We start from the raw sequence: 27,612 nt of genomic DNA, 5'->3' as shown, positions 1-27,612 counted from the left end.
CTGATGAGGTGTGTTTTTCTTCTTTGTTTGGTGTTAAAGATACGATCTGTTCTCAGTTTCCTGTCTGCCTGATTTAGATTGGACCTGGAAAGACTGGCGCAGGAGCTGAAATGCTGGCAACAAGCCCCGTTTTCTCACTGGCTTCTCTACGCCACAAGTGATTTCCCCATGTTTCATTGGGCAATAATTTTACATATGTAAAAGCATTAGTATATTGCATGTTAAGTGCCTTAGGATGTCCCCCTGATGTGAAAAGGTGCTATAAATATGAATTTGTCTCGTATATCTTGTTGGTGTGGAGTGTCGCCTATCCATTGGATTATGGACATTGACATTATCTTCACTGAAAATCAAAATCAATTCAGTGCGGAGCTGGTCCTGAGAAAAATAAAGTCGTGGGAGTTTGAGAGTGACGCCTGACTGTCAGGCGATATCAACATTGTTTTCTGGCCTCCAGATTTTGGCACCACCACTAAATGTGGTGAATGGAAGCTGCTCAAATTTAAGCAGCTTGTTTACTTTTTCAAACTAGGGTTGACAGTGGGGATATTTTTGACCACTATTGTCTGAACCAGACAGAAAAATTTCCCGGGCTTGTGCGTGACCTATGGTTGCAGCAGCAGCAGGTTGAGCAAGAGAGAAGCTGCATCTCAACTGAGTGAGCAAACAAGACTTCTTACTAATTTAGAGAATAACCTGGTCAGCTTCTTAAATTTGTGGATGTTAAGGGAATATAAAAATAGCGTATTGGTTAATTGCTCTGCTCGGTATCTTGCTGTTCTGTAGAGATCAGGCAGTTTTCAGGTTTGATCCATGGTCTGTGTTAACTGATCTCAGCAAGGGCCTTAGTGATGATCTGCAGTCAGCCACTTCAGTGTCCCCTGGGCATGGCAGGAGGGAGTTCAGATTCCTCATGCTGTTTGGTATCCAATGATTCCTGCTAATGGTGGACATTGGGTTGGGGGGGGGGGGGGGGAGGACAGGATGGGGCTTGGTTGTGATCTCTGCCCCTGCTGTGGTCACATAGTTTACACATCGTTAAAGCTCCTATGTTCTAAATGACCACTTATTCAAAGGTACAAGAGGCTGACTGATGCCTGTGGAATGTACCAAAGGAAGAAATACTATGGGAGAGAAAAATTGGAGGCAAGGAAGAATAGAGCAGGTCATTTGGTTCTTGAGGGGTAATCTGGGAATTTCCTTTCCGCTATGCTTCCCTTCATGATCTTACAGCGAAGTTGGGAACTCGGGAATATGTGCCCCACTATTTCTTGGTGCAGCAAGCCGATACTACAACAACAACAAGTTTCCATTTATTGAGCGCCTTTCACGTCGGGAGGACGTCCCAAGGCGCTGTACAGTTGGGTCAGGACCCGAGCAAGGGGGAAATGGTCAGGGTGAGGGGAGGGAAGGGAGGGAGCGAGGAGGGGGTAGAGAGTCGAGAAGGGAGCTGAAGGCTCGGTCAAAGAGAAAGGTCTTGAGACCGGCCTTGAAGGAGGAAAGGGAGGAGGCGGCGAAAGCACTGGGGGATAGAGTTCCAGAGCCTCGGGGCTGAGAGGCTGAAGGCCCGGCCACCGATAGTAGGGCGGTTGGGGCGGGGGATGTGGAGCAGACCGGAGCCAGAGGAACGGAGGGTACGGGCGGGTAGGTAGGGGGATAGTAGGTCGGAGAGGTAGGAGGGAGCAAGGCCGTGAATGGCCTTGTAGGTGAGGGTGAGGATCTTGAATTCGAGCCTTGTAGGTGAGGGTGAGGATCTTGAATACTATAATGCTTAGAAGCACTGTGATACCACAACATATTTCAATACAACAATAATTTGCATTTATATGGAGTGCATGATGTGGTGTAACATCTCGGACCACTTAACAATGGCGTAGTTTTATCCCGAGCTGGGGAGAAAGGGGAGGTGACTGTAGACATGGTTGAAGGTGAAATTCTTCAGGTGCGATCTAAAGAGGAAGAAAGGCAGAGGGATTGAAGCAAGGAGTCCAGAGGGTTGTGGCATAGTGTCTGACAGCACGGCCACTGATAGAGGATTGGAGGGGTTGAGGGATGTGCAGGAGATCCGAGCTGGCCAAGCGTAAGACCAGTTACAGGAGTGGGTGGTAAGCCGTTCAGAGACAAAGGGAGGTGCCAGTGAAGTGATTTGTTGGTGAGTAGGAGGATCTTGAAGTGGATTCATTCTGCGACCTGTCAAGAAATGGGGTGATGTTTGATGTGGTTGAGGATAAGGGTGGTGGATTTTGAATTAGTTGGAACTTTGTGAATGATTTTGCTGAGGAGACCGGTGAGAACTGCATTAATAATAATAATAATAATGATACTTGTTGCATTTGATAAAGCGCCTTGTAACGTCTTTGAGACGCCTCAAAAGCGCTTCGCAGAATATACTGTAAAGTGAATTAACTGTAAATTTTGTGGGCAAAATCGAGGCGGGAGGTGACGAAAGAGTGGCTGAGGGTTTCAATACTGGCACTTGTAGCAAAAGTCTTGTTGGCTTTACTTCATTATTGATTGTCTTGTGAGGGGAATGTGTGAATTCATTTCAGCAGTAACTGTTTTTCAATTGAAATTCAAATTTGAAAATGTTTATTAAACTGCAGTCCCTCAATTCTGTGCAATTTTTTGTACAGTTGTCCTCCATTACTCAGACCCTTTTTAATTAAGTTATGAACCAAGTTTGCAGAAGATGCTAGCTGTTAAATATACACATGCTTTGAAAACTATGAATATTATAAATCTGCTTTATATAAGAATAATGATAGAACTTTGTTCAAATGTCAGGGGAATAGAATACCTCAAGTCTAGGCCAAATGTATGTGTTCTTAGTGAGAAGATAGTCTAACAGTAATAGAATATTTTGTCAAGAACAATACATGTTTTGGTCTTCTGCAAATAATTAATTATCTTTCTCTTAATATCTTAGAATTTCCTCCAGAGAAAAGGCTGAACCTTTCCATAAAATTCCAAAAAAAATTGAAACCTTTTTGTGGGAAAACGCACACGAATGAGCCAAGTTTTTAATTAGTACCCAAATGAGCTCAAGAAATTGGATGGTGTAGCAAACAGAATATATTTTGAATGGAAAAAAGTGATGGAGGAAAGATCAGGAATAAATAGCCGCAAAAACATTCAAATTAAATGTCAGATGTCACCTCTGAACACAGTATTGTTTCAATGGTGAAGTAGGTGGTGATGTGTTTAATTCTACTTTGAATTATTCTCTCACCCAAAACAGCTTTCAGTGGTATTCCATAGCTATAGGTTTCATATACAGTAAACTTCTGATAACTCGACCCGGTCTTAACTTGTCACTACCACTTAAGTCATCATACTATCAATATCCCAGCTGCATTTATGAAGTTGGAAAAAATTATGCCTTATCACGACGCAATATTAAATGCAAGGATTGTTATTATATATTTTTTAAATCAAAAATTTTCTGGTGAGTTTACTGAGCCATTATGAGGTAACTACTGTGGAATCACAAAAAATACAAGCCCAGAGAAAAATGATATGATTGTTGGGATCATGAAGTCCATATATTACCCATCTGCTCTGCTTTTAAGTAACAAAGTCAGTGACCTGCTACAGATGTATTTTCAGCCCTTCTTGTTCCAGGCAATACCTAATTTATTTCAACTAGCTGTACCTGTTGCAGCTACACTTGCAGCAACAACAAAATTACGTTTGTAAAGTGCCTTTCACGTCGGGAGGACGTCGCAAGGCGCTGGACAGACAGAGTTACAGACCCGACCTGGAGGTTGGGGTGGGTGAGGGTGTAGGGCAGGGGGGAAGCAGGGAGATCGAAAAAGGAGGGTCTTGAGATGGGTCTTGAAGGTGGCGAGGGAGGGGGCGAGGTGGAGGGACTGCGGGATGGAATTCCAGAGGGTGGGGGCAGAGTGGCGGAAGGCCCACCTGCCAATAGTGGGGCGAGCGAGGCAGGGGAAGCAAGCTGGAGCCTGCTGAGCGGAGGGAACGAACAGGATGATAGGGGGTTAGGAGGTCGCAGAGTCAGGAGAGCAAGACCGTAGAGGGCTTTGAAGGTGAGGACCAGGATCTTGAACTGTATCCTCTTGTGTGATGGGAAGGCAGTGGAGTGGTGCAAGGATGGGGGTGATAGGGTCGCGGAGCCCGGTGCAGGAGAGAATTCTGGATGACCTGCAGCCTGTGGAGGGAGTAGTTGGGGAGGCTGACAAGCAACGAGTTTGCATTGTCGAGCCTCGATGTAATGAAAACATGTATGAGGGTTTCGCTAGCCAGCAGTGTGAGACAGTGTTGGAGCCGGACGACGTTGCAGAGGTGGAGGAAGGCAGAGCGGGTCATGGCGCAGATGTGGGGTAGAAAGGATAGTTGAGGGTCAAACAAGACCCCAAAGTTCCGGACTGGATTAGTGAGGTGGAGTGTGCAACCCTGGATGGTGATATTGTCAGCGCCTCAGGACAGCGGTAGTCGTGGAGGCAGAGAAGTAGAGTTGGGTGTCATCCGCATACATGTAGAAGTTGACCCCATGTCTGCGGATGATGTCACCAAGAGGGAGCATAAAGATATTGAAGAGGAGGGGACCAAGGACAGAGCCCTGAAGAACACCGCACGAGTCGGTCTGGGGGCTATAGGAGAAGCCGTTTGTGGAGATGAAGTGCAGGCGGTGTGAGAGGTATGATCTGAACCAGTCAAGGACAGCGCCGTGAAGATTGAAGTGAGAGGAGAGTTAGTGGATGAGGATAGAATGGTCGACAGTGTCGAAAGCAGCAGAGAGGTCTAGTAGCACGAGAAAGAGGGAGCTCTGGTCGTAGATGGACAGAATGTCATTTATCACTTTGACCAGGGCTATTTCTGTTCTGTGGGCGGATGGAAACCCGATTGGGGGGAGTTCGAAAAAGGACTGGCGGGAGAGGAAGGAGCGATGCTGAGAAGTAACAACTTGTTCCAGGAACTTGGAGAGGAAGGGGAGGTTGGAGATGGTGTGGTAGTTAGGGAATAGAGAAGGGTCCAGGGAGGGTTTTGTAAGGATAGGAGTGATGACCGCAGTTTTTAATGGGATGGGAACAGTACCAGAGGACAGGGAGAGGTTTACAATATCAGTGAGTAGAGGGGAAAGGAGCTGGGAGGTAAGGAGAGGGATGAGGATGGGGTTGAGGGAGCAGGTGGTCGGTTTCATACAGGTTATGTTGGTGATGAGAGAGGAGTGGGACACAGGTTCAAAGGTGTGGAGGGAGGGATGGGTAGGGACCAGGATGGGAAGAGGGGAGGGGTTTGCAGATGCAGTGGCAGAGGCAGCTGAGTGGATTCCCTTGACTTTGGATTTGAGGAAGTCCAGCATCACCTCGCAGTTAGCATTTGAGGAGAGGATGGGTGAGGTGTGAGAGGGTGGACAAAGGAGCCGGTTCGTGATGGAGAAGAGGAGCCTGGGGATATCCTTAAACCTCCAAGATTGTCTTCGAGTAGAATGACGATATAGCGGAGGCGAGGGTGAAGCAGTAGGTTTTGATATGGTTCAGCCAGATCTGCCGATGGACAGCTAGGTTTGATTTAAGCCCGGGGCGCTCAAATTCCAATTTGGATCCTTGCAACCAAAGGAATATAGATTGACACACAGACAGACATTTCATCTTCATCTATACTCATGTGGGAGAACTCCTTTTGGGAGGACTCAGCGCTTTAAAAATGTAATTTTGTTGTTGTCACCGCGGCTTAGCTTAGTCTGTGTTCTTTATTTTGTTCCCACTGCTTGGCTACCTGCATGCTCTGTGACGCAGGATGCCACAGTGCTACGGTCAGCCGGGTGGTCACCAGGTGTTACTGCGGTGTGTGTGTGTGTATACATACGCACGATGCCACAGCGCCACTTTGACTAGGTGGTCACCGGGTGTAACTGCAGTAAAAAATGCAGAACTAAAAATAGGTCATGAATGATAGGTGATACCCGAAAACAAAAGCCCATGTCACTCCCAGATGCAAGACCTTTCCGATGAGGTATAAATCATGTCTCTACGTCAATCGGCTATTGAGATCCTCCTTGAAGCGCAGACGTCATTGTTGTTTTACTAGTATAGATTTGAGGTATTCTCATGCTAGTCGTACAATCTTCCTATTTGTGCTACAGCAGTGAGAGAGCAAGGGTACAGCAGATTTGTGGCCAGTGGCCTGATAGCAGCCATGGTTTTGGCCGCTGTGTTGGCAGGAAATCGAAGATCGAACGTATGCCTGGCGGCTTCTACTTTTGAAAACATTTTGAGAAGTTGAATTTTGAAAGCTGTGTTATGGCAAAGGGAAGCTGAATGCAGCTTAATTTGGCTCCCGTTCACTGCTACAAATTTGTTATGGCATGTAAACTAACTGTAAATCATAGCATTTTGCAGTAAAATTACAAATGTATGCGTTTATGGTATTCAGAGTGTATTTTGGTAGAGGCTATTGTCATGTAAATAATGGTGTTGTAATAGTTGAATGGGTGATTTTAATCACCTCTTTAACCAAGTCTTCAGTTGCGAATTTGCACCTCTTAATGATGTGACAGCTGGAGAGCCCAGTACTGGGGGAGCAGTGCATTGTGTTGCTGTGATGTAAACAGCTTGACTTCTAATTGTTTTTTTGTGTGTTGTAGATTATAAAGTAATATTGGTGTCGTAATGTATTCTGTAAAAGCTAAACACTGCTGCGGTTACAAGATTAAATTGTATTGGGCATTGCATTCAACTTTCTTCCATGACTTGTGGAATGAATTAGTCAGTACATCATTGTCTGTACATTACATCTAATTAAAGATATGCCACCATATAGAGCGGCCCAATTCTTGTGAAGTGCTTTGAGACAGCTTGAAGACCTGATAAGGCAATATATCAAATGCAATGATTATTATTATAGGTTATAATACAGTCCCAATGTGACCCAATTCGCTGCACACTTGTGCAACCAGCCCTTTCACTTCCCGCCATTGGTTGGTACTTGGTGTGAAACGGCTAAATTCCAGGTCAATAGAATGCCATTAACATCACTTCTTGCGCCGTGCGCAACAAGTGACCTCAGCTGAGATCTAATTAACTGGAAATCGGCCATGTTAGCTCCAGTGTTAAATAAAAATAGCTGACTCCTGGATCAACAGGTTGCTGATGATTCCAATTCTTGTTTTACAAAGAAGGTGATCCTAATGATCTGGAAGTTGACCTTTTTTTGGAGAAACTAAAACCAGGGGTCGCAACCTTAAAATCAGAGGCCAGCCCTTTCGCACTGAGTTGAGGAAGAACTTCTTCACTCAAAGGGTGGTGAATGTATGGAACTCACTACCCCAAAGGGCTGTTGACGCTCAGTCCTTGAACATATTCAAGACTGAGATAGATAGATTTCTTATTGCAAAAGGGATTAAGGGATATGGGGATAAGGCAGGGTCAGGTTATTAGCTGGAGTTAGATTAGACGATCAGCCATGATTGAATGGTGGGGCAGGCTCGAAGGGTCGAATGGCCTACTCCTACATGTTATGTTGTATTTCCATTTGAAGGGCTGCATTGTTCAGCAGCTGCATAAGTGCAACATTTCATGCATATTATATACATAAGGTGAAAATGATGATTGAAGGTGATTTTAGTGAAGTCTTCCAGATCCTAAACTTTATAGGCGCATTTTAGTATCAAATACATCGTCCAATATGGTCAAACATTCCATAACAAGGGGTTCATGTTTAAACTCAGAAGGGGGAGGATTAAGAGATACAGTACTTTATATTTAATTATTTTGCTCAAGGGGAGTTACCATGTGGAAAAAGCTTTCCTGTAAGGTGCTGGCGTGAGATTCTGTGAGCAGTTTGAAGAGGATCAGCATTTGAGGGTGGAGGGTATTGGGAGATAGGTACAAATGGAATTTGAAGGGTCAGATGGACTGTAATGGTCTTTTCTGGTGGTATAATTTCCTATGTTGCTTTGTAATAAAAGTAAAAAAAAAACTGCCCTAAGGCAGCTAAACAGGTAGAGAGTATAGTGGTTTTCTGATTGTGTCGAATTGCAAGGAGTTGAGGGCTAAGATGTGGCGAAGGAATATAAATTAAGTTTTATTTTACTGTTTTCTTTACAAAGGTGTGTAATAATTCAAAGAGCATTTTCAATTTTGTTAAACATTGGATTAAATATTTACTCATTAATCTTCTGTAATCTATAATTAGAGTTTAGAAACAGTATGATGATTTGGTTCCAGTAGCAGAATTGCTTGAAAATGATTGCCGGGGGTGGGGAAATTAACTTCAAGGCTGTAAATGGAAAATTATACCGTAGCTTTTTAACCCTTTTCCTCACTAGTGGTTGAGTTCAAGGTCGATGGATGTTTGTGAATATAATCCTTTTAATATGCATCTATTCTTACCTCAGTTTAACACTGCTGTAGCAATTTGAGTGGAGCAGTACCTAATAAATATTGAAACCAAATTTTCAACAGGGATTTGAATCTTGTAATGGAGCGGTGATTGCGGCTGTGAATTTCATTTACGTTCATTGTAGGTGCAAATGTTCTGTACTAACTGATTATACACACTCAGTTTTGCAGAGTGATCCTATTTTGTCACGCTTAGATTAAATTAGTGTTTCTGAAGTTTTATCAGTACTGAAATCTGCTGAAGCGTCAGGTGTCAGCAGTTCTGAATCTGCAGACATAAGTTTCTGTTGGTAATAGATAGGGCTACCTTTAGCAGATATAAAATCAATTCTGTGTGATCTATGTTTTGCATTTTTAGTGGGTGCATTGAAAAATGTCACCAGACTTTCACTGGTCAAATTTGAGTAAGGAGGTGCTCTGGCTTTCTCCTTGCTCATGTATGTCAGCCCAAAATACTCCACCACCTACCAGTTGCGTCCATTTCACCAAGCCACACACATTGAAACTTGTACATTAATATAAGGCTCGTGGTTTCAGTTGTCATCAACCTTATGCCAGATTTGACTTTTTGTCATGTGCTATTCAGAGTTAATTTCTGGAGCTGCAACAATGCAAATAGTGCACCTGATCCACATTTTCCAAAAGCCTTGTTGACTGATTTAAGAGAGTTTTAATTTAAATGAATATTTACTAAACATTCTAATGCGGAAGAGGTCTATGTAATTATGGTAGAAGCCTGCTGGCCTTCACTGTTGAGGGGTAGATATATGAGGATAGATACATACCTGCTATTGAGGAAAAAAGAAGTGTGGACTTCTGCAGATTGGTTCGCCTTTGCGATTATTCATATAAATGACTGTTTTGAACTTTGCATAAATAAAATGCTTCTTTGAATTTTCAAAATTGAACTTCTCTGGGTAACTTGTGGCCATAAGCACCACCATGATTCACAGATGGTGACAGAAGTGGAATGCTCAACTGGAGAACCACCGTGGAATGTCTTGCACTTGAAAAAAGGAAGACAGCACCTTGGTTTGACGTCACCCAAAAGAAAGCATCTCTGACAATGCACTGATAATCAACCTCGACTACGAGCTTTGATCTGGGGTTGGAGCATACAACCTTCTGGATGAGAGGCAAGAATGCTACCAGCTGAGCCAAACTGACACAGGATGAATCCCCCTAATGTACTCTACAATCTCCCCGAGATAGATGCTCATCTCCATTAAATTGCTATTTGAAACTTGTAAGATAAAGTAAAATCTCATCCTGGGGAGGGGACTCTTTGCACACTCTTGGTTCATTCACCACTGCTCCCAACATCCCACCTTCTCTGCAGCCTTTCGTTTTCTCTCAAACTCCATTGATCAAAAAATATTAACATTTCTGGGATGGCCTCAGTGGAGGCTGCTGAAGAGACCGAGGTTCGGTGTGGGTTCCAGTCTATTTATTCAGCTTTCACAGCTACATTGTGCAAGTCCCCTGGCGACAGATTTGTTTTCTTGAAAGACTGGAATTATAGTTGCAGGTATTTTATTTTTATTTCTCTCTTAACCCAGAATGCTGGTTGCATTGTTTGATGTTTGGGTATACTGTAGTAAGCAGCAATTTAAATAAAATCTCCTCTTCAACTTTTCTCTTACGCTACCCATGTCATTTCCACCAAGCTACCCATGGCAAACTTTCCTATGGAAGTGCCTGGCATTCATTTCCTCTGAAGACTAAACTTATTTAGGAACATGTCCTGTGGAGAATCAGGAATGCGGATACGCATTCGGCGACTGACATAAAACATTGGACCACTAGCTGCGCTGCTTGAATTTTGTTTTCAGTTAGCAATTGTGAGTTTTGTACAGTTACTAAGGAGACTTGGATTGAAGCCATCTCTATTGATCTCGAAACCCATAATGTAAATGTGTCACATCAGTAACAATAATCCCATTCAGAGCTTCAACAAATGCATCATTGAGATTCACTAATTGCAGAGATGACTGCAATTATTCTCATCCTTTTGCAAATCCATTCTAACTTCATTGTTATAATGTGCAGTTTTATTTTTGTTTATTAGAATGAGATATTTTAAATGATTTTTGTTGCAGTGTACAGACTGTTCACTCTCTGCAGGTGTTAGGAACAGGACAAGAGAGATAGATGCTGGTGAAAAATGTATGAATCTTGAATGTTGCATTTCAAAATATTTTGTAAGTAAAACAAATTCCACATATGGCTGCTGATCTGATCCTGTACTTGTGCAACTCACAGAACCATTTGCTTAAGACAAAAATTCTAAGCATGATGTGGTATTTGAGACGGGACCCATTTAAAAACCACAAAGTTGATTTTCTACAATAAAAGTCTGACAAATATTAACATGTTTCAAAACCTTCACCTCTTACTTGCCTGGATTTGAACATTTGGGGAGAGGGGAATGGGAGGTGAAAAGGCACTGCTTGATTCACAAAACCACCGCTCCTATTCCCCTCTCCCCAAATGCACTGTTGGGAGAGCGGGGTGCTGATATTATCTTTGATTAGCAGCTAAGGCTTGGCACTTCAAGGGTCACCAGTCCATCGATGGTAGTGACACTGGCTAATTTGGGGGGATATAGAAACATGGCATTGGGTGGAGTTTATACATCATTTTATTCATTTTTAAAAAAAAGAAATTAAATAAGTCATTTGGGAGCAAAATGAATAAACCAGCGTCAAAATCCACCTTCACTTTACAACTTTGCCTAGTGCAGAATTAACATTTAAATTGATAGAGACTTAAATTATGAATCCTAGAGTCAAAGAACGTTTACAGCATGGAAGGAAGTCATTTGAGTGAGTAATGAATACTTTTGAGTAATGCTGTTTGTTTAGAGTTTAAACCCTCCCAGTTTGGTTTTACTTGGTACAGTTTTAAGAACCAATTAATGCAAAGGTAATCCCTGTGATATATATGAAGTATTTCTGTGTGGATTTACAGCTTGATATAAATACAACAACAACTTGCATTTATATCGTGCCCATCACGTGTGGTAGAGACTCAAGAGTGCTGATAATAACAAAGAATAGGAATATCCATATCTGCTATATTTTCTTAAAATAAACAATATCCTGCTGATGGAAAAACAAGACAACTGGGCAAAAATAATGTCCATTATACAGAAGTGGACCAAAATAAATATTTCTTATGGTGTTCAACAGATCTCTTTTCCTGATGTTGGAAACTACAGCTTGCGGAGCAGCTCAATGTCTCCCTTGAGACTTGCCTTCCTGATAAGCAATAGCAAATAAAAGCGTAGAGACGAATGATCCTATGTTTTGGTAGTTTTTCAGGTTTCAGGAAGAAACTGCTTTTTATAGAGAATAACGAGGCATTGGGAATAAGCTGCTATTTTATATTGCCATGTTTATGTGTTGTTTCATTCTTAATGGATCTTTTAATTGATCTGTATATCCTTTTAATTGAGAAGAAACTTGTAGATTAAAATAAAAAGTGAATGCTGTGACACTAAGTGTTTTTACCTTCTGCTAACTTGAACTAATTGATAAGAACGTGGAGCTGTGTTTTCCCATGGTGCTCAAAAAGTAAATAGTGTAAACTAGTTCTTTTGACACTTAAATCCCATTACTCAAGTAATAATAATAATAATCCTTGCATTTGATATAGCTCCTTTCACGTCTTCTAGAAGCGCTTCACAGAATATGCTGTAAAGTGAACTGACCGTATATTTGTAGGCAAAACGCGGCAGCCAATTGCGCACAGCAGTGTCCCATAAACAGTCGTGGATTGAAAATGACTAATTTATTATTGTGTTTTGTTTTGGACAGATTATTAAAGTAGTAACTTTACTGGTCCTAGTCCTGAGAATAAATGCCACATGACACAAAAATTAATGTAGGGAAACCCACCTATTGTTGCTATGCCTTGTGAGACCTTGGGAATGACGAGGTCACCTTGGAGCAGAGGTCTTGTGAGCTGGCGTAACATATGGTTTTCTTGTTGAAACACAGTTTAATTCCCAAAATCACAAAACAGAATATATTGTAAAGTGAATTGACTGCAAAGTGTTTTCAGATATCTCAATGACATGATACGGCGCTATAACAAATGCAAGGTTTATTGTTGTTATTATTATTAAGGCACTTTTTCTGTTGACAAAATATCTAATCCAGCACTGTGAGACGCTATCTTGCTTGAAGGGCACTGTATAAATGCAAATTGATGTTTGTTGTTGCTTTTCTGATGAGTACTTTTTCAGCCCCTTTCGTCCGTCCGTTCAAGCATTTTGTACATGCACATTTTGTAAAATTGAATTTGATTGTCAGTAATGTACTAATTGATAACTCTAGCAGAAATGGCTGTGATGGTGTAATGTTTTTGATTGACTGCTCACTTATTTTTAAATTTTAAGGAACCACGTGTCTAATTTAGTGGCCCTTTTGTACAAACATCTGAATTTGTTCTAATGCTTGATTCAGATAGCAGTCATAAAATGGACAGTTGGCACCTTTTATTGGTGCGCAGTTTTCCACTAAATGGATTTGGTACTGTTGCCATAGTTTAGGTTTGATTTTGTGACCAGCTTCAAATTTGCATCCATCAAACACTGTTAGTGATCCGTCTGTTCTGAACGTTCCCTTGAATAATCTCCAACAGAAGCTGCTTCGATAGTGTATTTTCATTGCTGCACTTCATTTAAGTACACATTTCCATCACCGTATTTAATTGGATTTTACGGTTGATGCACAATATAAAAATTTAATGTTGCTCATGGTATTGGGACAGCTTGTTGGTTTCTCCTGGGTATTTACACATTTAGTACTTTTCTTGAAGCCAGTTTGTATTTTAAACCATTGACATTTATTGTAATGAATCTTGTGTTTTGCCATTGATGGTTGGAATACTGGTGGTAAAAATTCCACGTGGGTCTAGATTTACTGCATTACTGTAGCATTTCAGAGCCTGCAGAATTGGTCAAATACTTAAATTAGGGCAATCGAATTGTAGAGTGGGCAACTGGAAGAAGTTGAGTAATCTCAAATGAAACAGAGCCATTTTAACATTATGCTGAAAATACACTTTTGACCCAAATCCTTAAATCCAGTTTCTCTGTTAATGTCACCAGGGCATTATTTTAATACAATTTTCTCAGTTTTCCTGAAGACACTCATTTATACTTGGTTACTGTTTTCTGGGCGTCAGATAACTCTTCATGTGTGGTCCGAGATGATGGATGTTGGTAAGCTACAGAATTGCTGAGGGTTTTCCCCCAATACATGCTTGTAATTATTTCCAGTGGTCAGGAGCAGACATCAGGCCTACCTACAGTCATACCCACATATCTAGGGAGGCCATTTGCAATTGCTCCCTCCGACCAGTCATCTGAGATCAGTTAACTACACGTAAAAAGAAATGGGGTCAAATCTGGGACTTTTCTGGCTTGCATATATTCATACGGCAACATCCAGACAAGCCATATATCCATTATGTTTTTAAAGGAGCTGTACAGAAATATTTTTCCTTGTTGAAACCTGTCATCTATTCGATAGTTGGGTAGTTGGATCATCTTGTAATTTGTTCTACCTCATTTGACTTAACAGGCAGGAATGACATTCACAACATCTAATGGAGCTTTTGTGCTTGTGCTGTATCCCAATTACATTTTTTTGGAATGTAAACATGCAGGAATAGGAAAAGGTCATCCAGCTTATCCAGCTCGCTCAGTCATCCAGGTCCTTTTAACCACCCATATTTCTCCACTGTTTGTTCCATCGGGAAAGGGTCCAGTTCCTTTTCGGAATACTTTTATAGAATTTGTGTTTACCAGACATGGTTGCAGGCTTTTGGCCAAAGCACGATCTGTCAGTGTGAAATAGCTATTCCATATGCTGACTTAACATGAGATGGCTGTTTGTTTCTCTGTCCACAGAATGGCTCTCTAGATACAATCTTGTTTATTCACTTTGTAATTCTAAAAGCTTCACATAGTGTTTTCCTAAAGAAGTTGTTTAGATTGGAGTCCCTAACCTGTTTTACCAAGAGCTGGTGCATTTATGTAGCACGTTTGATGGCAAATCCTCACCATATTTGACAGCAATTTGATGTCAAACATGCAGAAAACCGGAACAACATAAGCCATGCTGAAGACCTGCTCCTGACAGAAGAAATTTCAGAATCCGTGTGATTTGCAAAGGTGTTGTATAAACTGGTGTAAGTCACACCAGACTTGCTTCTACATGCTCTGTTCCTTCATTGAATTGACTTTTTAAATTTACATTAACGTTCAATGCGGAGAATGGAATTTTTAAAATCCTGTCTAAAAGGGATGTGGAATAGAAATTAACGAGTTGGGATTCCAGCTCCACATAAAGCTGGGAACAAGGCGGCTATTCGCACAACCTTATAACAGCAGCAGTAGCTATCCAGCACCCAGCAAAAAAGAATGCCTTTTTCCAATTTTATTGTCAGCTTCTGTACCTTAAGTGTGGTGGCCATCCTTGGACATAATATTTCTTATGTGGTCTCAATAATGCCCAATAAAGTGTCAGTAATTTAGATTCTGTGGATCTGATAATATACCCAGCCTTTTATTTCCCTCTGGAACTGCTGGCACTTTCACTTTCAAAATTTACTGTTAGAAGTTTCCATAGTTGGCATAAATGATTTCTAAGAACACTTAATGCTCTCATAATTCAAAATATTGTACACTGGTAAATAAATTATTAATCATTGTGTCCACTGGCAATAGAAATTTATTGAAGTCTCAGCACACAGTGCATTCTACTACACCTGCTAGAATGTGGTGCTTTGGGAGTCTGTTGAGTTACCTCCTGTGTTCCCTCCCCATCTTCCTTGCTCACTGTCTAAACCTGCCCTTGCGAAGCGTTTCAAGATGTGAAGGGTGCTATATCAGTAGGGGTTCTAATCCTGGGATTTAGGCTCCACGGTGAAACCAGGAACAAAGAGGCTTTTCTCCGAATGTTACAACAGCAACATTAACTATCCAATCCCGGATTCCTTTAATCCCATACGGTACTGGTGCTCCTGAAATCCCAAGATTGTAACCCCTATATTATAAATGCAAATTGTTCTTGGTTTTAGATCTTTGATACTCACTGCTGCATTCTCAGGCAATGAAACTCACCAGAGGCATCAGCATTGGTGAAACCACGTAGTTTATGTTGAATGGTGGTTTTAACAACAGGAGGTAAATATAATTATGTAATACGTGGTTTTGCTAAAATCGGGTAACTTTTGTGCTCTTGATACACAAAATAATTTGATTATATTAAACTAGTTTCAACCATTAAAATTTGATAGACCTGGCAAGCATTCAATCGCCCACCTGTGGGATGAAATCAAATGCTGCATCAATCAGTTACCACAGAGCAATTGGTGAAATCCCAGCAGCCAGGAAATGGAGAAAAGCGAGAATAATTAGAGAAGCCAACAGAGACTACAACAGAGATGGGGACGGGGAAGATAAAGCCAAAGAAAGCCAGACGTAGTCAAACTGAGTGAATATAAATTATAGATAATATAATTCTTTTAAGAAAGCAATAGGGTCTTCAAAAGACCTAGGGAATGGGGGGGGGGGATATGTTCCAACTTAAAGACTGAGAAAATGTATTTTGATTCAGTGAGATTCCTGAGGGCGCAAACCATGGAAATTCTTAAATTCAGTCTTAATTTGGAAACTCATTTTCCGCAGTTCTTAAAAGGCTAGCTTCCAAATTCAAGAATTTTTGAAACTTCTACACTAACAAAATTACACTTATAGACCGCCTTTCATTTCGGGAGAACGTCCCAAAGCGCTGAACAGTCAGGTGTCACTGATACTCCTGACTCTACCTCTTCTCCCTCTGAAAGATACAGATAGAAAGCAACATTTACCAGCCTTCTGTGTAGCTCTGCAGTACAACATTAACTGGGAATATCTGACTATGTTCAACTGTAGTTAGCCAAGGGAAGAGTTTCTGAGCAGGCGTGACTCAGGATCAGTATTCGAAATTCATTTTAAAATAGAAGACCACATAGGGTAAGGAAATATTAATCTTTACATTTGATATAGCACCTAATCACATTGTTGAGACATCTCAGAGTGCTTCACAGAATGTAAAGTGAATTTACTGAATATAAATAACCGAGAATGTCAGTTGCTTGTTTTGCCACATGGACAGAAGTTTCTTGGAATATGTCTCATTCATTTTCTTTGAATTGTAATGACTGCAGGCCCATTGTCAACTTTTACAAATAATTATTTCACTATGGTGGTTATTAGTCTAATGTTAAATTTGTAGCTGCAACTATTATAATTGCACTTTGCAATTCAACTGCTTCTGGTGAGGTAGATTGGCACAAACTCCCTGATGTTTAGCCAAGTCTCCCCTAAGCCACTAGCTTAACTACCTGATACCATCTTTGAAAAGTTGGAAGTTATAAGAATGAGGAAGGTATAAAAATGAATTGCAAATTTGCAGGTTTTTTTTCAGAAAATCATAAAGGGAAGATATTGAAACAACCTGAAGCGTATTTGGGACGGAGACAGATAGGTGGGAGTGCGGAGAGATGATGAGCTAAAGTGGAGATGGTGGAGTTGAACTGCTGGAACACCCTTTAATTTGCTGCTGAAATTTGTCCCTCTCAGCACCTGTACTGCTGGGAGTTCTACATTTACAGATCATAGAATGTTACAGCATTTCCAATTTTAAATGATCTGAAACAAAGAAAGAAAGGTTGTGTTTGTTGAGAATGATTCAAGCCTGCAATGGCAGATGTGAGCCAAATCATGCTGCTTTTTCCACCCCTCTCATTTACCACTGTATAAACAAGGCATGAAATTAGCTTCTCGTCACTTTCATCCCCAGCTCCTTTTGGGATGCAAGTTCTTAGACTCAAAGATGTGCATAATTTAGCATCACTTAACATGCTCTTGGCAACAAAGCAGGCGAGCACAGAAACTGGGAATGTCCTACTGATGCAGGGCTCCTCTGTCAGATGTTTGCACTTGATTTTGAATGGCATATTCAGGTTGCTCTATTTTGTAAATTTGTAAATGGAGCACCAAAAATAAAGAGTGAGAACCCGTTGATTTAGAATTAGACCAGCGTGCCAACAAATTCAAGTCCTCCACAAGGTGGTAGTGTTGTGTGATTAGTATAATGTTGCTCCCAGTCTCCGTGCTGCATTATTGGCAGAAAATCCGTGCTCTTCATGGTGAGAAAGTGCAGTATTAAACTGAGTTGAGTCAACATAAAGGAACCCTGATGTCTAGACCACCTTTAAGAGATGTTTTCAGCAGCAGCTTGATCTGTATTCGCTATAGTACAAGTCTAGTGGCGCCAGCCATTACCGGCTCTTCAATTAACAGTAAAACATCAAACCTTGGATTTCTGAGTTCTGTGCAAAGGCTTAATTGTGTGTGTGTGTGTGTGTGTGTGTGTGTGTTTGAAGAACTCCAAGACCAGGTGCCCTTTGAGTACTATGATGGAGCTAGAAGTATGAATCCAGGCTTCCCACTCCGCATCACATTACAGTACTGCGGAATCAAAATCGCTTCCTTTCCAACAGCATAAATTTAGCATAATACATTGGATGAACCTCACAGCCCAGAATGTATTTTCACCATGTACCTATTTGATCAAATTTGACCTGCACATTTGCTAATTGCCACACTAGTTGTTAAAAATTACTGTGTTCAATGCTGGCTATGTGCCATACTGGTCTCCTCGGAATTTTGAAGCTTCACAAACACCAGTATGGCAATGGTGATAGCACTCTGGCACTAAGAGGAGTATTCCAGAAAATATTGCAGTCGGCACAGCTAGAGCTGCATTGACTGAATCAGATTGAGAGGTAAGTATAAACTTCAGCATGAAGTTCAAGTATTACGTTCAATCACGGAACATGATGACGGATCTCAACAGGGAATACCTGATGCTACGAATAGCTACAAAGGGTAGAAACATCATTTTTCCATATTCTGAAAAAAATGCATAAATCTATTATCTATACAAAAAGTTAAATTGCTATTTTGAAACTTCATATAAAATCTGTATGGAATGGAATTGTGTGCTCAGTTTTTTACAGAAATATCTTTTTCGAAATCAAGTGCCTTATTTTAATTGTTATTTCTTAAAAAAACTTGATTGTAACCTTTACACTGCTGCTGATGAACGTGTAGGTGTACAATGCTCATCTTTATTCTCCTTCCTGATATTATTGCCATTCCCTGCCCTATCTGTCCTGTTTATATTTCTCCATATATGCCCTCATAATGTGAAAGCTCTCTTGCCTTCCTTCTCTGTGAGTGAGAGTCCAGATACACTATTTTTGACACAATCCTATAATCCTTCTAATGTATGAAACTGACATCCATCTGCTCTATTATGCTGCTTGTTGATACTCTGAACAACCGCCCTTGAGAAGCATTATTTGAAAGTGGTAATATTACAGTCAACCAATGTACTGATTGCAGGCTTATTGAACCTTTAGGCAACAATAACGTACTGCAGGCAATTGCTGCTCAATGCACTATACTCCAGCTTCTGTCAAAATTATAGTTATTTGAAAAACAAGATTGTGCAAATATTATAGGTCAGTCATCTTGTGTGCAACAAATATTACTAATAATCTTCATTTCTCTATTGTGCTAAAATCAACAACATATGTAAAACTGATTCATCATTCCAAAGATTTATGATACACAAAGCTAATTGGGGCAGGAAACCACTAAGAAAATAAATAGCAGCTATTAAGCCCAATCACTGTGAAAGAAAAAAAGAAAGGGGGAATGGGGTAAAGAAGAGGTACTATACTGCATTTACAAGATCCTCTTCATACAGATCTTTTTAGGCAAAACTGTTACTCCCTCCTGCTGGGGAAGCTTGTGGTGGAGGTGAGGTGGGGCGTAGATAAGAGTTAATTTGCTTGCCAGAGAGCCTACGTTTTATCCTTATAATTTAATATATATATAGTCTACATTATAAATTAGTGCCTGTGGCAGTGAATTGAATTGCCAAGTAATTCAAAATTAAGAATAAATGGCAAAATTCAACATTTTAAAATCCCAGTACCCCGTTCATGTAATAATCCTTGCATATAAAATATCATCATCAAGACAACTCAAAGTGCCTCATAGAAATTTTACTATGAAATGTAGTAACTGTGTTTGTAATCTAACACTGCAGCCAATTTGCACACAGCAATGTTCCACAGACAGCCATGAAATTAATGACTAATGCATGGCATGAAGTTGCTAGGTGATTGTAAAAGGAAGATTGATATTGATCAGAGGCTTTGCACCAGTTTAGAAGATGGGCTGAAAAGTGGCTGATAGTAGTTAAACAATGGGTCAATTGATAACTTAAGAGGGATTCAGATCAATATTTGTTGAGAATATGCATCAAATGCACCAAGGAGCTTTGCTTAATTAACCAAGGGGAGGGGGGTGGGAGTTAAGACGGGGTATGAAGAAGATTAAATTCAGGGATCGTTGCAGGTGATTAGGGTGATTCTGGGTGAATTGTGAAGGAATGGGCTTGATGTGGTGGATGGCCTTTTTCTTCCAGATATCCATAGGATTGACATTAATTGTGTGCCTGAACCAAGTGTTTTAAAACTTGTTAAAACGATCTTTGCCTTCAAATCAGGAGGACATGTCAAGGCAATGTGTAGTGACTTTTTTTTGTAGGCAAATGCCTTTTGTCACTTCCTCTCCTCAACAAACTGACTCTTGCTGTGCAATTCCATGTTGCTGGCAGATCCCCACCGTGTGAGCTTAGATAGTAAATGTTGGCAGGCTATTTGATAGTGAAAGCAAAATATCCTGTCCTACCCAGAATCCGTAGACATGAACTACCAGGCAGGGGGTCACTAGCTCTTTAGAATTCCAGAATTAGTCCTAATAAATCTCTCCTGATGAATCCCGTGTGACCTTTTTGTCAATGAACATCCTATGAGAGCCTGCTGGTAGCCTAATGGTCTATTAGGCAGCTCTGAAATGAGTTTAACAGGAGTAACCTACTGTTTTAGTGCTTTAAGAGAACGCATTTTGAAGGCTATTGCTCTCCATGTTCTCGATTGGGGGCATGAAGTTAAAGGGTTGTTAATGACTCCGAGAAACGAAAGTCATCTGCTTTCAGAGGTTCTAAGCATCTTCTCTTGGGAAGATGTAGACCTGTTCAAGCAATTAAAAGAATATCAAGAAATACAGATTAATGAGAATTTTTTTAGATCAAAATATTAAAGGAATACACCAACAACTTGGCGTCTCAGAGTTCTTAAATATTAATACACGTGCTTCAGTACAATAGTGCCTTATCCTTAAATTAGTCAAGTATTGAATTTAAGAGAGCAATGGGGAAGGCCTCTTGGGAGCTGAGGCTCGGCAACAAATCGGCATGTTTCAAGTCCACAGCAGGTTGGTCAGTTAGTTTATGTCTTTTTTTCAGATAATAATCAAGCTGGTGTCCATTTTGAACTTTTTCAGATTTTGCAATACAGTACTTTATCGGTTTTTCTGTTTTTTCTTTGTATCAAAACCTCATGTTTAACCACCTTAATCTTAGGAAATTCAGAAGAGCTGGCAGCCCTAGCTGGGAGGCCAACCATTCCAATGTGGATTGAAAATGTTTTTAACATATTAAGTTGAGGGTTGTATTTATCCAATGAATATCCAAAGATAATTCCATCTTGGGTCTTAACCTGAAATATTCTTATGAAGTAGTTTCTTTGTATCTTTCGAGCCCCCTCTGTATCCAATTAGTGGATTGTAAAGCTTTTGATAAATCGAGAAGCCATTGTGTAATCATTTTAATTTATAGCTAGTTTAATGTAGGTTTTAACAAATACCTTATGAATAAACGGTATCATTAGGTAGAGAACATAGCACAATCGCTCATGTAGTCCTTTAGCTCTAATGCTGTCTTTGTTCACTGAATTTTTTGTAAGTCCCTTAAGATTGCGGGAGGTATCAGCCTTGTCTAATGTTACTCCCGGCTATGGACTAATAACTAGCACTTGCACAAACAGTGAGATAATATCTTTGCTGAAATCACTTCTACATTTGAAGGCCAAATAGTAACCTTCCCAAGGGGACTTAGCCCTTAGTTGTAGTGTCCCCTACCACCCAGGTTATATATTGAAATCTTATGTTCTTCATTTCCTCTGATCACGTTCTACATTACACTTTTGGTACCGCTATACACTGAGATGATTTGGTCTGTGATTGCAGTGTAAAGCTGCTGTCTGGGTAAGGTGGTGCTGGTTTAACAAAGTGTTTGTGTGTGTCTCTCACTCTATAATTTTATGTATATTTCCTTTATGTATATAAACCAACTCAGTTATATCTTATTCAATTTTGTTAATGTATTTAAATTGCAAAAATATTTTCGTGCAATGTCCTTCCTTGAACGTTGACCTGTTTGTCACTTAACTGCACAGTTGCCAATTAATGATTTTGCTGCCCTTATAACTTGGATCATGTAAACTGGTGCTAAATTATATCTTGACTTGTAATAATTCTGCTGACAAAGCAGAGAGAAAATATTGTGCTCATTTTCAGAAGATCACAAGGGAAGTTTGGATAAAGACGTTTGATCTCATTCTGGCCTCTAACAATCTTCATGGTAACCTGTTCAATTTTTAGTTTTCCATATCAGTGGCAGACGTGGAGGATTCTCATAGGTTACCTAATCTGCACACCTCCAAACTGCTCCCTGAGATTTGGGTTGGTATAATAAATTGCCTGAATAATACAAGAATTTGGGTGTGGCCTGAATAATACATGCTAGTTGTGTTACTTTCCTACGAATGTTGACTTGCATCTGTTTCTGTTTTTCAAATTTTTTAATAAATACAAATTTATTGAAGTAGTATAAATAAGCTTGAAGAGCCGTGGAATAGGGAGTTTGATCACAACAACAAGTTGCATTTATATAGCGCCCTCCACACCATATGGCTTCATGCTTTAGTTTAAAGTACTATCTTCAGGATCTGTTTTCTATGTTGGAAGGTTTGGTTCATCTTTTTTATAAAACTGCTGCGCCTGGGTTCCTCCGCATAGCCCTACTCACTCAGCAGAATCAATAATCGCCTTTGCCTTCCGAAATCGACTGCTGCATTGGGAGCTTTAGAACTGCATTCGTGCCACAAACATTCTTCTACCCTGTGACCCAGAGGCTCATTTTACCCCCACTTTGCTTCATTTGTATTCTGATTCTTGTCTAGGTTTGTAATGCTGCAGAAGGAAAAAAAATGATGCATTAAAAGGGCTAATTATATCTGAAGTTTAATTTCAGGGAATGTCAGTAATTTGACCCCATGCTTCAATGCTGGTTATGTTATATAAGGGCTTCATGCTACAAAGTTTTACTTCAAGTGCACAGTCCATTTTCTCTGATGGATGTAGTCAAGCAGAACAGAAGACAATTCAAGGCCTTTATTTTTATATTCTTGTGCAGTTCTTGCTTTAATAGAACAGGGCCTTGGTAGTTTAATTTCTCATGGGAAGGAGAGAAGGTGCGGTAGATGAATAGAGTTTCATATGTGATTCTAGGAACCACTTAAGAATGTGAGTTTGGCAATCTAATTACAGCCCCTTTTCACAAGGAATTTAGCAACGATCAATGTAACCTGCACTTAAGTTTGAAACGAGCAGCTTATTTATTCCTGAGTGTGCAGGACTGAACTCTAGAATCATCAATAGATAAAAGACTATTAGAAATTTGAAGCATTCTGCTGGAAGGTCGGAATAGTGTTTGTTTCAAGTAACCCAGAGGCGCACTTTATTGGTGTGCAAACCTTCTCTCCACTTAGTGTTGTGAAGAATTGATCTCCTTTGAGTTATTGGGGAGGAAGCGTTTCTCCCACAAGGAGAAAGAGCCCTCCATTTGTGCTCTTTCTGGCCACCCAACAGTTTGGCAGAGACCTGAGAATGGATAACTTTCCTATCTTATCAACAGGGGAATCCTAGTTCAGGTATTGAATTCACACCTGGAAGGGAATTAAAAATGCAATGCAGTACTTGAAAAGGTTGTGATTATGAATGCTGTGCTTCACTGCTGGTAATGAAGTGGTTTCAAACTGCTGTGGAGTAAGAAGCCAGGTTTGAGCATTCATATAAACAGCTTTGAGGCCACAGGAATAAAACCTCCAATTTTGGAGTTTGGTGCATGTGCACTTTGGCAGAGCTTTAGTACGTCAATAGAATCCAAAATTCGATGTTTGACTTTTCTTTTTAAAAAATGGTGTGTTTGGGCAGTTTAATGGATCACTTGAGTTTTCATCAAACAATGGGAAGACAACTCATTGTGATTTGTACGAGGACCATTGAGGTTGTATAGACCACTGGAGCTCAGTGGTTAGAGCACTCGCCTCGCAAACAAGAGACCTGGGTTTGATTCCCTGCCAGGGAAAATGTTGGGCAAGTTTCCTTACTCCACACATGTTTACAAAGCAGTAAGTAGGAACCCGATTGGCGGATCGCTGTTCCGGGGGTAATAATTACTTAAAAATAATAGTAATAAATTGGTCACTTCAATCCACGACTGTTTGTGGGACATTGCTGTGCGCAATTGGCTGCTGTGTTTTGCCCACAAAATATACAGTCAATTCACTTTACCGTATATTCTGTGAAGTGCCTTGAGACGTCTCGAAGACGTGATAGGGCGAAACCTTGGGCAAGTTTCCTTACTCCACATGCCTAATAATAATCCCTCAAGAAAAAAGCAATAAGAATTTGGTCACTCAATCCACGACTGTTTGTGGGATGCTGCTGTGCACGATTGGCTGCCGTGTTTCGCCCACAAAATATACAGTCAATTAACTTTACAGTATATTTTGTGAAGCGCTTTGAGACCTCTCAAAGACGTAAAAACGCTATATCAAATGCAAAGATTATTATAAGATAGATGAATACTTGGAGGGGAGATAATATTAAGCGATGCACAGACGAGGCAGGTAAATGGAATTAAAAGATGATCTAATGAAATAGATTCATTTTAGACTTTACAAATTGTACGGTTAGCTTCCGTAGTCTTGTGATCCTAATTTAAGCCACCTGCCATATACAGTATGTTTATATTATCCTTGACTTTTGGTATTTTAAGCACTTGAGAAGTCCCATCTCAATTTTCTCCATAGACAGGAAACGAGGGTATGGTTTCATGCTTCAAGCTGATGATGTTAAAAAAGTGACAGATTATTTATCTCCAACTTCAATCTTTGTCTGTGATATTTCCATGATGACTATTTTAAAGAATAAAGCCATAAACATCCACAAAGGCATATTCCGTCAAGATTACATCAGGAAAAAAGTGAAGTTCTTTGAACAAATGTTGCATATATTAGACGCATAGGGTGTACTGACCATAATCGCTTTCTGATTGTTGAAATTCACAGTTCTCAATATAGTGGCACTTTTGTCTTGTGAATTGTTATTTTTAGATATTGAGCTATGAAGTAAGCAACTGGGTTTCATAATTTTTTAATGTCTAAGACCAGACTTAGCGGATTGCTTTTCCGGGAATAACAATTCCTTCCAAAAATAAATATATAATAATAAATTGGTCACTCAATCCACGACTGTTTGTGGGACACTGCTGTATGCAATTGGCTGCCGCGTTTTGCCCACGAAATATACAGTCAATTCGCTTTGCAGTATATTCTGTAATGGTTTGAGACGTCTCGAAGAAGTGATAAGGCGCCATATCAAATGCAAGGATTATTATTATATTGCTAAACATTATGTCGGTTTCCTGGATTAAATTTACTTTGGGTGGGGAAGGAAAATAAAATTATATCTTGATTTCTTTTCTCCTTCAAACTTCCTGAAATTTTCTTTCTAAAACTTTACCAACCCCTTCACTCAACAAGCACTCTCCTGCCCTCCCAACCCACCATCAGTGGTCAGGCCTTCAGCCTTTCTGCTCCCAATTTCTGGAACTCCATCCCAGAGTCCTTAGCCTCGGCCCTTTCCTCACTTCCTTCAAGGTCTGCCTCAAGACCTTCCTCTTTAACTGCACCTTCAGTCGTCTTCTCACCCCAGCCCCCACCCCTCTCGAATCCAACCCCCAGTTTGCATACAAACCCTCGACTGCAGTGGCTTGGGACATGCTGCTGTCATGAAAGACACAATATAAATGTAATTCGTTGTTGTTCAGGTCAACATTTACATCTAAATTTATAATAATCATAGCAATCCTTGCATTTGATATGGCGCCTTATCACGTTATCTAGACCTCTCAAAACAGTTGAGAATGTTGACTTTCAAGGTGATGCTCATGTTTCTGTAGGTGTGGGGAAACCACTTCAAGAAGTTTCCACACTGCTGCCGGGATTGCAATATTATGCCTGGGATTGAATTTGAGATATTTGTACAGGATGGGAACTTCTAATTTGAGACTTCAGTTTGTCAATATGGAACAAAATCCAATTGTATTATTTGCAAATCGCTTGTTGTTATTTCCAAAAGCTGCCAAATAAAAGTCTGGGGAGCAAAATGGTACTTCATCATTTTTCTTGCTGGTCTTTTTTCTAGTTGATTGGTTTGTGGAAATGTCAGTTAGCTGTTTGATGATTACTGTAAATGCCCCTGCTTTCTTCAGAAGTGCTGTCTTCAGAGGAACCAGCCAGTGAGCTCTCAGCCCATTTAAACAATCCAGCAATGCAAGGGGAAACAGTAATATAATTCTGTATCAAATATTGTCATGGCCCTGAGGTGCATTAACACCTCAATCAGCATTAATATATATACTGCTTGTTGGCGTGAGGATCTGTGACTCATGTTCATTTTATTTCCAGTTTCCTGCAGTCATGCGTTTCATTAAATAGGATAAGCAAGCTTAGCAAGGTTACTTTTTTGTGAGTTCTATGAAAAAAAAGCTACGGCTTTTCATTGAGATGATGTTTCACTCTCCCTTAATACAGCTCTTAGTTTTCCCTTGGTAAAATCTGGACTGTTATTGTCGGATACAATTCTGAAAATTGAGCAGGGCGACAGAGTGAGCTGAACTGACCTAATGGGCTTTCATCACTTTTACGTTATTGTTTTCATCTTTGTACTTTGGAGATCAATGTAACAATGATGGATGTATCTCATGAAACTGATTTTGGTGACTGCTGGGAGCATAGAAAGATTTTGAGGCATTGTACTCTATTATTAATCGGTAAGGTTGTATATATTTCACAGAGTGCATTTAAGTTGAGGGGGGGAATCTGCCCAAGTGTTTCTCATAGATTTCACTGTTCTATAAATTCATTACATACCTCGACTGTGTAGACAATATACACTCTGAAAAATGTACATGTCTATCATTGGGGCAAATCGCAGAAATATTGATGTCCAGTGCATGTTCCGGTATCACACCTAGTTCAGTAAATTTACAGTTTGCAGCATTGATATGCAGCGACTGCAGTCTTTGAATTCTTGGTGTAAATATGGTATTCTGGCTAAAGGGTCAGCAACTCTGTGGCTCTGCACCATTCAAAATCTTATAGGGTATGTTACATTGTAAAGGGCGGACTCCTGCAAGACGGCTCAGCAGCAGCAGCAGCATGACGTTGTGATGTGTTTTGTGCTTATGTGTCTGGGAAGGGGACAACAAAATATAAAGGAAAGGAAGAGACTACAAGATTGGAGATGCAAGATAGATAAATCAAAAGCAGACTTAAAACTGACTGCCTCCTCATGCAGACCCGCAGGCACTGTTTTTGTCCCCTTTGGTACCTTGCCCAAATGTACATAATTCATGTGTGAGCTTTGTGAGAATCAGCAGACCAGGCTTTTGTCTTCTGACTTGACTGCCAAATTTGCACAACCGGTAGAGGGTGCTGAAGAGCGACCAGTAACCTGGCTTGTTTTTCCCTAACTCTTGGTATGTTGGACTGATTTAGCCGCCCCTAAGGCCCAGTTGAAACGAGTCTGTAAACTGCAGCTCATTCCACTGTCAGGGCTGATCTATTCAGCTATTTTTAAGTGAGTTTAACATTTGGTTTAATTTGAATCTGTGTGTGTGTATATGTGCACACACGATACTACAGACTGTTTCTCATCAAATAGTTATAAATATTTTGCTTTCCATCCCACGCAAACCAACATTTACATTTAAATATAAATATCAAAGTGCTCATTCCTCTCCCTCTGAGCTAATCTTCACTTTTTCTCTTTTTTCCTGATCCTTTATTGTTTCTGTTCACTGTTACGTGCTGCAGGGTTAAAAAAACAAAGTTACATTCATTTAAAAAAATACTACCAAGC

At 40.3% G+C, this 27,612-nt stretch overlaps 1 protein-coding gene across 2 annotated transcripts in view; it reads left to right on the top strand.

Moving 5' to 3' along the window:
- The window catches only part of macrod2 (mono-ADP ribosylhydrolase 2), a 608,721-nt gene that overhangs the window by 32,835 nt on the left and 548,274 nt on the right, over positions 1-27,612 (top strand). The gene's annotated exons all lie outside the window — the stretch shown is intronic.

This window comes from Callorhinchus milii, unplaced genomic scaffold (assembly GCF_018977255.1).
Source record: "Callorhinchus milii isolate IMCB2004 unplaced genomic scaffold, IMCB_Cmil_1.0 Scaffold3, whole genome shotgun sequence".
NCBI classification, from domain to species: Eukaryota; Metazoa; Chordata; class Chondrichthyes; order Chimaeriformes; family Callorhinchidae; genus Callorhinchus; species Callorhinchus milii.
The sequence above is the reverse complement of the archived record's forward strand: the minus strand, read 5'-3'. Positions and strand labels throughout refer to the sequence as shown.